The 13,042-nt window shown below is 38.6% G+C and overlaps 1 protein-coding gene across 28 annotated transcripts in view; it reads right to left on the reverse strand.

Moving 5' to 3' along the window:
• CXXC5 (CXXC finger protein 5) overlaps nt 1-13,042 on the reverse strand; it is a 122,859-nt gene that overhangs the window by 46,888 nt on the left and 62,929 nt on the right. Inside the window, exon 1 of one of the 28 annotated variants that reach the window (XM_087961056.1) lies at nt 12,276-12,378. The exons of the other annotated variants lie outside the window; for them this stretch is intronic. The gene's annotated coding sequence lies outside the window, so the exon portion shown is untranslated. Of the gene's footprint in view, nt 1-12,275; nt 12,379-13,042 lie in introns of those variants that run through there. 28 annotated transcript variants of the gene reach the window in all.

Below are 13,042 nucleotides of genomic sequence, written 5' to 3' on the forward strand. Positions count from 1 at the left end.
TATGTCAGTGGGAAAAGGGACTTATGACTGTCTTTCATGTTTAATGACCGTTGCAACATCCCCATGGTCACGTGATCAAAATTCAGACCCTTGGTCACTGACTTGTATTTATGATGGTTGCATCCCCGGGTCACCTTTTGCAACCTTCTGACAAGCAAAGTCAACAGGGAAGCCAGATTCCCTTAACAATTAGGATACTAACTTTTATCAGCTGCGGTGATTCAATAACCTTGGCAAGAAAGGCAACCAACTCATATTTATGATGGTTGCAGTGTCCTAGACTCACAGGATCCCCTTTTATAACCTTCTGATGATGACAAGGAAGACAGATTCACTTAAGAACCATGTTACTCACTTAACAAAACAACTGAGCGGGTGGCCGGGACATCAGGGGAGCGGGCAGGTGGTGAGCCTCCCAGCGAGGAGAGGCCAGGTGAGACAAGGCGTGGCTGGGAGGGGTGAGGAGAGACGGGGTGAAAAAAGGTGCCCCTTGATGGGATTGACATCAAGTTGGCCATGCTTACCCAGTCACATGACCATGCCTACCCAGCTGGTCATTAGGGCAGAGAACTGATTGTTAAATTATTTGAATCCCACTACTGAATAAAAGACTTTATTGGTGCCTGTATCTGCCTACTATTTTTCTTATTGTGACTGTTAAATCTGGGGTGCCATTTTTATTACTATTTCTATGCTGCCCAACTCTCAACAACTCTGGGCAACTCAACACAATCAAAACAAAAAAATTAAATGAAATCAATGAGAGATGACAGAAAAAAATAAAAAGATAGCATATATGATGGAATGAAGGGTGTCACTCTCCCCTGAGAAAGGCCTGGGTAAAGAGTCAGGTCTTTATAATTCTTTTAAATTTCAGCATAAATAAGAATGAGATAATGCAATGAGCAGTCCTGACAACAAAATCAACATAACAAAAAGCATCTCTAAAAAAGAAGGTTCCCCCCCTCACATTTGCTTACATTTCCCTTGTCCTGTTGATGCACAATGTCTTGCCAGCTCTAATATAGTGCAAAAGTTCTCACTATTTCTAAATAAACTCCCAATTTATGTGTGAATAGATGAATACAGTGATCAAAGAACACATAAACATTAAGAGAAAGTGAACAACAATTCAGTCCTGGGAAAATGGAAGACATGAGAAGGAATTCATCGTAAACAAGTCTTCATTCTGTGTTTGGTGTAAGGGGGTAGAGAGATACTCTGGGAGGTTTTTAAGATGTTATTACACTCTACAACAGTAAAGTAGCATTCTTGAAATCTTTGCTTTGTTGTTTACTGACCTGTATTATCTCAGAGGGCTGACAATATATGCTATAGTATAGTACTTTACAAATAAAGTAAAATAAACTTGAAACAAATCTCTTGCTTCCTCAGTTTTTGACTACAGTAACAAGCAGATAGGATACTAAGTCATACCAAATTCTACCTACTGAAAATATTACCAAAGTCTTTAAAACATTACTTGCAACAGCAGTGCAACAGTTAAGTATGCTTTTTAATCCCAATCAAATCAGAAGCCCAGCAAAACAGTAACAGCAATAGATTCACTTCAATTCATCCATAATCAATATAGCAACTGTAAAAAAAAATACTTTACTGATGAGTGATTTGACACTTCCTATTTCAAGAATATTGTGCTTAAACTGTTTGCTATAGAAATTCTACATTCCACCCCATTCTGATATTGTATGCCATAAAGTTATTTACTTCCTCCATTTCACTTTTTCTTATTTATTCTTGTATACATAAACAAAGATGTAAATAAATTTTATAAATATATTTTATACGTTTAGTTAGCATGAAATATAAAACCTGTTGAACTGTGCAATCTTAAACTCTATCTCTATCTGCATGGATATTTTGCTGTGTTCTTTTTTTCCCCACACCAGTTACATCAGTTTTAAATTCCTATTACTCCTTATAGGAGAAAGACTCAAGATACTTTAAAGGTTGTTTTACTTAACACCAAGTAATGAAAACATTTTTCCTAAAACTGGAGCTTTTTCCCTGCCATATTTGCACACTTTCATAGTTTAGAGCTCAAATTTTTCCAGTCTTCTTTTAAATAATCTTCTCTATGAAAAGAAATGAAGAGAAGCAGTAAAAAAGGTGAAGCCATTAAGAAGAGCACCAACTTCTCGGGCTCCTTGTGAAATTTGTAAATTGGGAAGTTTGATTTATACTTCTGAGTGAATAAAATGCAGTAGAAACTGAATTCTCCCTACTTCACTCCCATACCCTGTGCTTAATGTTCTTTATTACATTGTTGTAAAATGTATTCAATGAAAAATATCATTAATCTTAATAATAACAACCTTAGGGTTGTGAGGATAAATCTTGATCTTTTGTGATTTTTAAATCGAGCAATCAGAGAAAGAAAAATATTACTGATAGCTAGGCATGTGAGAAACTGATTTCTGACAGTCTCATATTTGGGTCAACGAAAATTTAGGACCTGAGTTCCGGTTTGTCAGGCTTCGGAGGCGGCTGGAATTTGCGTTTGTGCGCAATCTCTGCCGCGCTCGCTGCCGGAGTGCCTTCGATCCAGTTGGATTGGGAGGCTATAATTATCCTGTAGGGATAACTGAAGAGAGGGGAGATCTGGGCAGGGGTCTGGGGGCATCGCAACCCCCTTCCCCAGCCGGCTTAACTCCCTTTTCCAAAGGCGGTGGAGCGGCGGTCAGCAATGGCCGCCACAAAGAACCTCTCAACCGGACAAGTTTTGTGCAGGAGGAAGTTGAGAAAGTGAAAGCTTTTGGTTGAATCAGGACGACAAGCAACATCTGAATACCCTGGAACTTTGGCTCTTTAAGTGATACATTGTTCCCAAGTGGATTGCAAAGCTGCAGTTGAAAGTGAAAGGGAAAGTGTTTTTTTCCCCCTCACTTTCCTTCCCTACGGAGACAGCAGATGGAAATCGGAAATACCCGCTTTGGCAGCAGAAGGTACTAATTTTGAAAATTAAAGCCAAGGGGACATTAGATTTCTAAACACTGGCATTTAAAAATTAAAATCTTTTTGCTATAAGTGGGAAGGAAGAGAGGTAAATGATTTATACCAAGATTTGTTGAAGGAGACTGCTTGGAGCTTATAAGATCAGAGATTAAATTGCAATAAAACTTCCAAAAATTACCTTGGAATTGTGTAATTGAATTCTACCCCAGGAAGAGAAAGTACTAAAAGAAGAAAGTGCTAAATGAAACAGTCTGTGCTGACTTTGATTGCTTGATGACTTTGGGACTTTTGTAAACTATCTTTTGAAAGACTAAAAAAACATTTGGATTGTTTAAAAAAAAATTTCACAATGGTATCTGTTGAAGAATTGAAAATGGAATTTGAAAAGTTAAAAGAAGAGGAAGAAGGCAAGGGCTCTTTTGGATCTATTTTTCACTTCTTAGAAATGGCAATTTCTACTTATCAGGAAATGCAACAACAAGAAGGTTGGGATGATGAAGAAGAAGCCATCTTTAATGGACATATAATTTTAATTGAGGAAGAAAAGGGTAAAAAGGAAAAGAAAATGGAGAATTTAAGTTCTAAAAAAACAACCAAGAAAGGGAAAAATAAGGTGAAAAATCGATATAATGTTAGAAAGCAACAGAAAAGAGGAATACAACAGAGAGGGGACACTAAGAGGCTGGAGATTGGGGGGGGGGGTAAAAAGGCTAGACTTGACAAGGAAGGAAGGGAAAAAGTGAAGAGAAGTTATAAAGGCTTAAAACAAAATGTTAAAAAACAGGTTTTTTTCAGAGACAAAGGGTAAAATATAATCTAAAAAGAGATTCTGCAAAAGTACATAAGATTGTATTGTAGTATTTGTATTTGAAATAGAGTTAGAAAATTGGAATAACATGTGTGTTAATAGAACATTGTAGGGAATGTGTAAAATGTCTAAGAATTAACTAATAGAGTTTAATTAATTAATTTGTTATGGAACATTGTTTTTACCATACTATAAGCTCATTATGTTTTTTATTTTAAAATGTTATGTAGAATGAACTAAGCAGAATCAGAATGGAAATTATGTATTATTTTAAGTGTTAAATTTGGGGGAAAGATAGAAAGGTGTCATACTTGAACCAGTGATTACAGGAAAAAGTTTGTATTAAAGAGAAAAGATAAATAGATAATTGAAAAAGAACAGACAAAAGATACAAGTATAATGATTTAAATTGAGATTAAATAAATAAAATAGAATTAAGAGAGTGAAAAGAGGGGAGAAGACATATGGAAAATATAGAATGTTAAATAAGATATGAAATAGTATATAAGGTGAGCATGAATTTGATTTATGTCTGTACAAAAAGTTGTAACCCGGGGTTAAGCCGCTTTCTAAAAAGAAGTTTTATGTCTTTATGTTATGTATTTTGTTTGTTTATGTTTGTTTATTGAGAATTAATAATGTTGGATAAGAACATATGAAACAGTAATAATATGAAATATAAATATGAAATAGATGAAAATATAAGTTTAATGAATAAAATTGAACAGAAGTAAAGGAAGAAACAGTGAGAAGTTGGAAAAAGAGTAATAAGATATGAAGTTGAATACATAAGATGCATATTAAATTGTGTTTGTATGGAAATGTGATAATTTAGAATTATGTTGTACTTAAATAAGATGTTTTATTTGTTTTGTTAAGTAGTTCTTAGAAAAGATGTTCTATGTTCTTACGTTTTATGTTTTGTTTGTCTGTGTATTGTCTTTGAAAATTAATAAAATTTGTTTTAAATTTTAAAAAAAAGAAAATTTAGGACCTCCACTAACAGATTTATAACAATAAAAGTTAAGATGTAACAGTCATAGAATAGAGGGATGTCTGGAAAAGTCATTCAGCAACATGTGGAGCAACATCATTTTTCTAGCTCTTAAATTCTGTTTCTCTTATGTGTAACCCATTTGACTTTTTGATTATTGTATTTCAAAGATTAAGATGGTATCTTAATACCACACTTCTGGATGAATGTTCTTCTTTAACTAAATGTTCTCTTCTTCAGGAAACCTTTTCTATCTTTTCCTTATTTGTGCAAAAAGCTGAAATAAACAGAATACCAAGGTATAAAATTGAGTAAATTTTTAAAAACTTTATTTTAAAATCTGAAAATGTAATTCTTTAATATTAAGTAAATAATGTTTGGCTGTATTTCATTTTTTATAACATTGTAAAGACTTACAGTATCTACATGTGCAAATTATACACTGCTGACATTAGAATATGCCTGGATTAAATTAGAGTAAACAGAGGCCTGAAGATTCACAGAGGCTTGAAAATTCACAGCCATAGCCACATGCACACATTAATTCACTGCCACCATCTTGTTAAAAAATGGAAGTTGCTTATTACAGAAAATGAAAGGAGGGAAAATATAACCTATAAAGAAGGATGGATTCGGAATGAGATGATAGCTGTCTTCGAATACTTGAGGGATTCTCTCAGAGATGGGGTTGACATTCTCCAAAGCACTTGAGGGTAGAAGCTTGTTAAAGAGAGATCCTACAAATCACTCAATAATGTCCATCTTTTCATTCTTTCCAATCTACAGAAATGTGAAAAAAAATACATAAACAGGCTTGGAAGCACTGTCTAGCTGCCTCACAGCAGGATAACTCTCTAAATACAGAACAGAAATGAGACCAGATTTGAAGTGATGGTAGAAACCAGCAAAAGAAAAACATAATTTCAAGGATGAATAAGGTGCTTTCTGGGGAAAATAATGGTGGACTGAAGACGGCTTCACAGGAAATGGAGTAGTGAAGAATCAAGAGCCTGCAAGTACACCAGTTTTTTAAACCTCTCTCCAGATAAGGAGAGGACTTGAGATTACTCACAAGTTTTTCACACAGCTGGTTCTCATGAGGATACCAGATAATGGTTTCCGGCGGATTTAAAGGTCTGGGAGATGAGGATTAGCCATCATGCGCAAATCATAGGGCAGCACCTTTGGAAGGAAACTGCATTCGCATACTTGCTTTTCTAATCACTTTCTGCAAAATTGCTTGTTAGCTGTATTTTAGCCATATTATAAAACTTTACATTGAAAAGTCTGAAAACATCAGGTGAGTTTCCTTTTATCCTTAGGAAAATGTAAAATAATTTTAAATACAAGTTTATGGGCATATACGCACATGCATACATACATAGGTACATACACACACACAAGCACACACACACACAAAGGTGATTAGAACTTTGATTTTGGAAAGTTACAAACAGACTAAAGCCCAGATGGATATGAAATAAACTTTCAGAATTAATTACAAAAGAATCTTTCTCACAGGAAAATGCTTTTGTTTTGAATTATTTTTAAAAACAGTGATAAGATGGGACTGTGAAGATTGGACATTAGAGAGCATTAGAAGGAACTAAAGATTACAATTAAAAGAGAACACATAAACTCAATTTACAATTTATACAATGGAGAGGGCGTTGGTACTTACCTGATACGCCCGTTCTCTGTGAGCTGTGAAGAGCATCCAGAAGTGGGAGGTGCTTCAGTCTCTTCTGGAAAGGCTGGGCTTAAAACTCCGGGATGCTCTTCCTCCTCCACAGGACACCTCCTCAGCGTCCCCCAGTTTTGCGAAGACTGAGTGCCAAAGTCCGGGACTCATCACCTAATCTAGATCCCTGACTGGAACGGAGCCCCACCAGATGGAAAGAAATGGGTGGGGCTGGATGCTCTTCACAGCTCACAGAGAATGGGCGTATCAGGTATGTACCAACGCCCTTTCTCCCATGAGCTGTTCAGAGCATCCAGAAGTGGGACATACCAAAGCTTGGCCTGTCCTTAGGGAGGGACTCTGTCTGGATCAAAATCCACTCCTAAACTCTATGGACCCTCTGCAGGACTCTTCTGCCAAATGAAGTGTCCGCTGAGGCGTAGACATCAATTTTATAATTTCTGACAAAGGGCGATGGTGAAGCCCAAGTCGCCGCTCTGCAGATTTCGTCTATGGAAGCCTGAGTGGCCCATGCTGTTGATGTTGCCGCACTCCTTGTCACATGGGCTGTAATGCCCTTAGGAACTGAGATGGACTGGCATTCGTAACTTTTAGCTATGGTGGCTCTCAACCATCTACCAATGGTCGTCGACGACACCCTGTGTCCTAAAGTGGATGGGTTGAAGGATAGGAATAGAGCCTCAAATTTTTGAAATGCCGCCGTGCGGTCTAGATGGATGCTTAACGCCCTTCGAATGTCAAGTCGATACCATTGATGTTCCAGTCTATGAGATGGTTTCGGACAAAAATTTGGAAGCACCAACTCCTGCACTCTGTGGAAGGCTGAATTTACTTTAGGGATGAACGATGGATCCAATCTGAGAACCACTCTGTCCGCATGAAACACGCACAGGTCCTTTCTCATCGACAATGCTGCCAACTCGGAAATCCTCCTTGCTGATGTGATCGCAATTAAGAAGACCACCTTATATGTCAGGAATTTGAGACTAGCAGTTCTTAAAGGCTCGAACGGGCCAGTTGTAAGTGCGGTTAACACCTTGTTGAGCTCCCAAGTGGGATAGCAGTGAATTACAGGAGGTCGTAAGTTAGCAGCACCCTTAAGAAAGCTATGGACATGTGGATGGTGCGCTATGGAACGAAGGTCACCCCAGGATATCAACGAGGCTAAGGCCGCCACCTGTCTGGGTAAAGTATTTGGAGATAGGCCCTTGGTCAACCCCTCCTGTAAAAAGTCCAATAATTGTCCTATTGATGGGGCAGTTGGGTCGATCTTAGGACCCCGGCACCAGCGACAGAAAGCGGACCACGAGGCCTAGTATATACGATTTGTAGAGGACCGTCTGGATGCTTGTATGGTGGCAATGGCATCCTCTGAAATCTGTTGGGTCCTTAAACGGTTCCGCTCAAACTCCATACGGCCAGACAGGCTAACAGAGTCCCTGACCCACGCATCAGAGGTGGAGCTGTCCCATTGATCAGCAAACAATTTTAGCCGCCCTCCAATGGGAGCTGCTGTCAAGGACTCACTTGGGGTGACAAAAAAATCGGCCTCCGGTACCTCTGGAGTTTCTCCTATTTTGGCCTCCCCGCTGACCTCTGTTGGAAGATTCCGACCTATCCTGTCTAAAACTGGGTCTGTAGCCTGATGTTCTTTGCGATCTGGGAACGTATGGGCCTTAATAGTAGGTCCGAAAGGAACCCCTTCAAAAACGACTGGGGCGTTGTTTTCAGACCTCCGAAAAAGGGGAAGCACTTTTTTCTTGTTTCTATTCTCAATAAGCAGGGGCTCCAAGACACTGCCAAATAATTTATCCCCCGATATTGGGGCTGATGCCAACTTGCATTTATGCTTGGTATCCGCCTGCCAATGTCTGAGCCATAGCAGTCTCCGTGCTGATACATGAGATGCTATGGCTCTAGATGAGAATTTGACTGCATAAAATGTGGCGTCGGCAGAGAATTCTGCCACTGCAATAATCTTAGCAATGTCCTGGTGGGCTCTGACATTTGACGCTGGCAATATATCCCTCAAGTGGAAGAGCCATAGTAGGAAGGACCGTGTAAAAAAGGACGCAGCTGTAGCTGCCCTAATGGACCAGGCGTCAGAAACATGCGCCCTACGGAGTGCCAACTCTGCTCTCTTTTCCTCTGGTCTCAGGGATTCCTCGGCCTCGTTGGGAAAGGTTGAAGAAGAGGCCAGTGCCACAATGGGCTCATCCACCTCCGGCATTTTGAGAAAATTTGAAAACTCTGGTGCCAAATTATCCGCCGCCTTATAGGCCTTTTTGGGGCCCACTGACTTATCTCGGGACTTATTTGTCTTGGAGCGGAAGACGTTGTCACCTTCCATTGTGGAGGACTGAATCTCATGTCTCTTAACTTTAATTTTTTTAAAAATTATTGTTATTGTTGTTGTTGTTATTATTATTATTATTATTATTATTATTATTATTATTTGTACTTAGGGGTGGTGCCTACCCCTGTGGTTGAAAGTAGGGCACTTCTCCAGGAGTGTAAGTATATATATATATATATATATATATATATATATATATATATATATATATATATATATATATATATAGGCATATGTATATATATGTGTGTGTTTGTGTTTGTGTGTGTATGTATATATATATATATATATATATATATATATATATATATATATATATATATATATATATATATATATATATATATATACATATATATACATATATATATATATATATACACACACACACACACACATACATACATACACAAACACACACATATATATACATATGCCTATATCTATATGTAAGCCCGTATATATGGGAAACAGTATCTAAGGGTCCCCAGCAAGGGAAACCCCCCAAGCACTCCAAGCAAGAAATATTCAGGATCCCTGGTCCCCAACAAGGGAAACCAGCTATAAAGGGTCCTGGATGGATCCTTTCCTGTCAAAAATGTCCCGCTGTTTGAAATGGCACTTGAGGCTTCGCTCCAATGTAACGATCCAAAAGCAATTTCTGTTTAAGGACTAGCCTGCTTATCCAACGCCAGCAGGCTATGAGAGAAATAATCCCAGGAAAGTGGAGTGGGAAAGTACTTGCCCCGGTCCCCAAGAAGGGAAACCAGCGGGGAATGGCGCCTGTAATATTTAGGCGCGAACTTGAAGCCAGCCGTTTAAAAAGGTGGGAAGGCAGAAACTCCGATGTTAAATGCCTGAGCAGTTTAACGAGCCGCTGCTCCTGACTCTCCAAAATGTCAGACAAATGATCCTGTAAGGAGAAGTGAGCCGCAACTGCGAGCGTTCCGGCAAGATCACAAAAATAAGACGATCGGGGAATTAGCTAGGCTAATTGCCTGAAGCGGCCGTCTCAGACTGCCTGCAAAGTGGCAGGCTCCGCCAGTCACAAAGAGCTGCTCTCAACTGATCGGGGTGATAACCTAATAGAGCCACAAGCCTTGAAATCGCCAGATTAATAGGGGGGAAAATTTGCAAGCCAAATTAACCCAAGAGCAAACCTGAATCTTGACTAGCTGAATCAGAAACCGTTCCAGTCAGGGAGTGCACAACCTCTTACCACGAAGGCTGAGCTAAAACTGGGGGACGCTGAGGAGGTGTCCCATGGAGGAGGAGGAGCGTCCCGGAGTTTTAAGCCCAGCCTTTCCAGAAGAGACTGAAGCACCTCCCACTTCTGGATGCTCTGAACAGCTCATGGGAGAACAAAATATTTTAACCCTGGACATATTGAAGGGCATTTTTGAAAAATGGACTCAGAATGTACATTAATAGAGTTAACAGAGACATGTAACCCTGTAATGTGCCTGTAAGCAGATAGTGTCTAAAATATATTATTACTTTTATTTATTTCTATATCAAACTTATTAAACACTCATCTACTTCCCAGAAGGGGTCTGGGCGGTGTACAATTAAATCATTACAATAAAATATTAAAACCAAATAATTTCAGATTGAAAAATGAAAAATGAAAAACATTATAAAATTGCAAGAGATGGAGAGATCCAAGATGGGGAGACAAAGAGTTGTTAATATAGGAGGGGAGGGAGTTCTCCTGGGACTAACCAGCTCCATAGCCAGGTTTTGATCCCTTTGTGGAAGGCCAGAAAATTGGAGGCCTTCCTCACTTTGTGGGGCAAGATGTTTCATAAAGCAAGGGCAGCAGCAGAAAAGGCCCTCTTCCTTGACCCCACCAGTCAGAATTCTCCCACTGATGGGGTCTGTAGCTGCCTTCCCTGCCTAAGCAAGTGGGATGGGCTGATGCGATGGAGAGAAGATGGCTCTGTAGGTAAACTGGTCCTATGCCATGTAAGGCTTTACAGATAACAACACCTTCAATTGGATCTGGAAGCAAACTTGCAGTACATGGAGCAGAAGTATCATATGTTCTACTATATCACGTGACCTAAAATGGATACATAACACAAAAAAGTCATCAAAAACGCATAGTGAAGGATGTTCTTTCTGCGTTAGCTCAGAAAGCTCAAACTGCCCAAGGAGCTGCTTATACAGTTCTACAGAGGAATTATTGAGTCTGTCATCTGCACCTCTATAACTGTCTGGTTTGGTTCTACAACCCAACAGGACAGACACAGACTTCAGAGGATAATTAGAACTGCAGAAAAAACAATTGCTACCAACCTCCGTTCCATCGAGGACCTGTATACTGCACAAATCAAAAAGAGGGCTGTGAAAATATTTACAGACCCCTCACATCCTGGACATAAACTTTCAACTTATTCCCTCAAAATGACGCTATAGAGCACTGCACACCAGAACAACTAGACACAAGGACAGTTTTCCCCCGAAAGCCATTATTCTGCTAAACAAATAATTCCCTCAACACTGTTCAACTATTACAAAGTCTGCACTACTAATACTGTTAATCTTCCTCATCACTCCTTATCACCCATCCCCTCCCACTTGTGACTGTATGACTGTAACTTTGCCACTTGTATCCTTATGATTTATATTGACTGTTTCCTAGTATGATTTGATTGCTTATTGTACCCTATGGCTATTATTAAGTGTTGTACCTTGTGATTCTTGTCAAATGTATCTTTCCTTTTATGTATACTAAGACAAGACAAATCCTTGTGTGTCCAATCACACTTGGCCAATAAAGTATTCTATTCTATTCTATTCTATTCTATTCTATTCTATTCTATTCTATTCTATTCTATTCTATTCTATTCTATTCTATTCTATTCTATTCTATTCTACTCTACTCTACTCTACTCTACTCTACTCTATTCTATTCTATTCTATTCTACTCTACTCTACTCTACTCTACTCTACTCTATTCTATTCTATTCTATTCTATTCGCCCTTCTTTGGGCACTCAATATAACTTCTGCGGCTGCATTCTGTACCAGTTAATACCATACAGAACACTCTGTTCAGGGAAAAAGATACCACATCTCTAGTACAGGTAGTCCTTGACTTACAACCACAATTGGGACCAGAATTTATGTTACTAAAGAAGGTGAGATTTTTATGACCATTTCTGTCATGGTTCTTAAATCAATCACTGAAGTTGTTAAGTGAAACATGTTAAGAGAATCCAGCCTATCCCATTGAGTTTGCTTGTCAGAAACTGACTGGAAAGGTCACGATTGGCAACCACATGCCCCCAGGCTGTTTGCAACTGTAATAATATATGCTGGTTGCCAACTGCCCAAATTTTGATTACATGACCATGTGGATGTTAAGTGCACAGGCTGGTCATAGGTCATATATTCAAACAGTCACTAAATGAATGGCTTTATAAGTTGAGAACTACCTTTATAAAATTTCTGGAGGCATGACTTGATTCGATGCCCACAATTATGTGTAGAACTTTTTCCTCATTGAAAACTTAGGATTTTGCTTTTTAAATTTCTGATGGAAAATAAGAAGACTGGCAAGGAGTAGAATGGATTCTCGGCAAGGGTGTTTGCAGTGGATAGTTTTCTGACAAATGTAGACCAGCATGCTGCTGAAGATTAACAGAGACATTTTCAGGCACAACTTTGAAAGCCTAAAGCCTAACAAAATTCTAATAAATTAAATTGTAGAAAATAATGAAAAATTAAAAGTTAATAAGGCATGAAGTGTCTATAGTATGCTCCTGAGAATTCAGAAGTAGCTTACTAATCTCCCTAATACTGGCTTTCATTTCAGAGGCCTACACATTAGTCAAAGCAATACCAATATTTTTTTAAAAATAAGAAAATTACAAGATTATGCATCTATAGCATCTTAGGCAGTATTAGTATAAATCACTGTGAAGGCTATGAAAATCAATTGCTTGCTAAGAAAGGAAGCTCTTAGTAAACACCATATAGGTATATGCTCATCAATCTTAGAATTATTCGAGAGTACTTATAGCTGGTTTGGTGACTAAGGGCCAGTCACTCTCTTTCAGCCCAACTCGCCCCCACAGAGTTGGTTGTTGCAGGGAAAATAGGTGGAAAGAGTATTAGGTGTGTTCACCATCTTGAATTATTTATAAAAATAACTAGACAATGTATCGAATCATTTCAAAGCTATTTCAGAGAAAGAATGAAC

The sequence above is a fragment of the Notechis scutatus genome, chromosome 3 (genome assembly GCF_049901735.1).
Source record: "Notechis scutatus isolate UNSWTSFEM ecotype Mainland chromosome 3, rNotScu1.2, whole genome shotgun sequence".
Lineage (NCBI taxonomy): Eukaryota > Metazoa > Chordata > Lepidosauria > Squamata > Elapidae > Notechis > Notechis scutatus.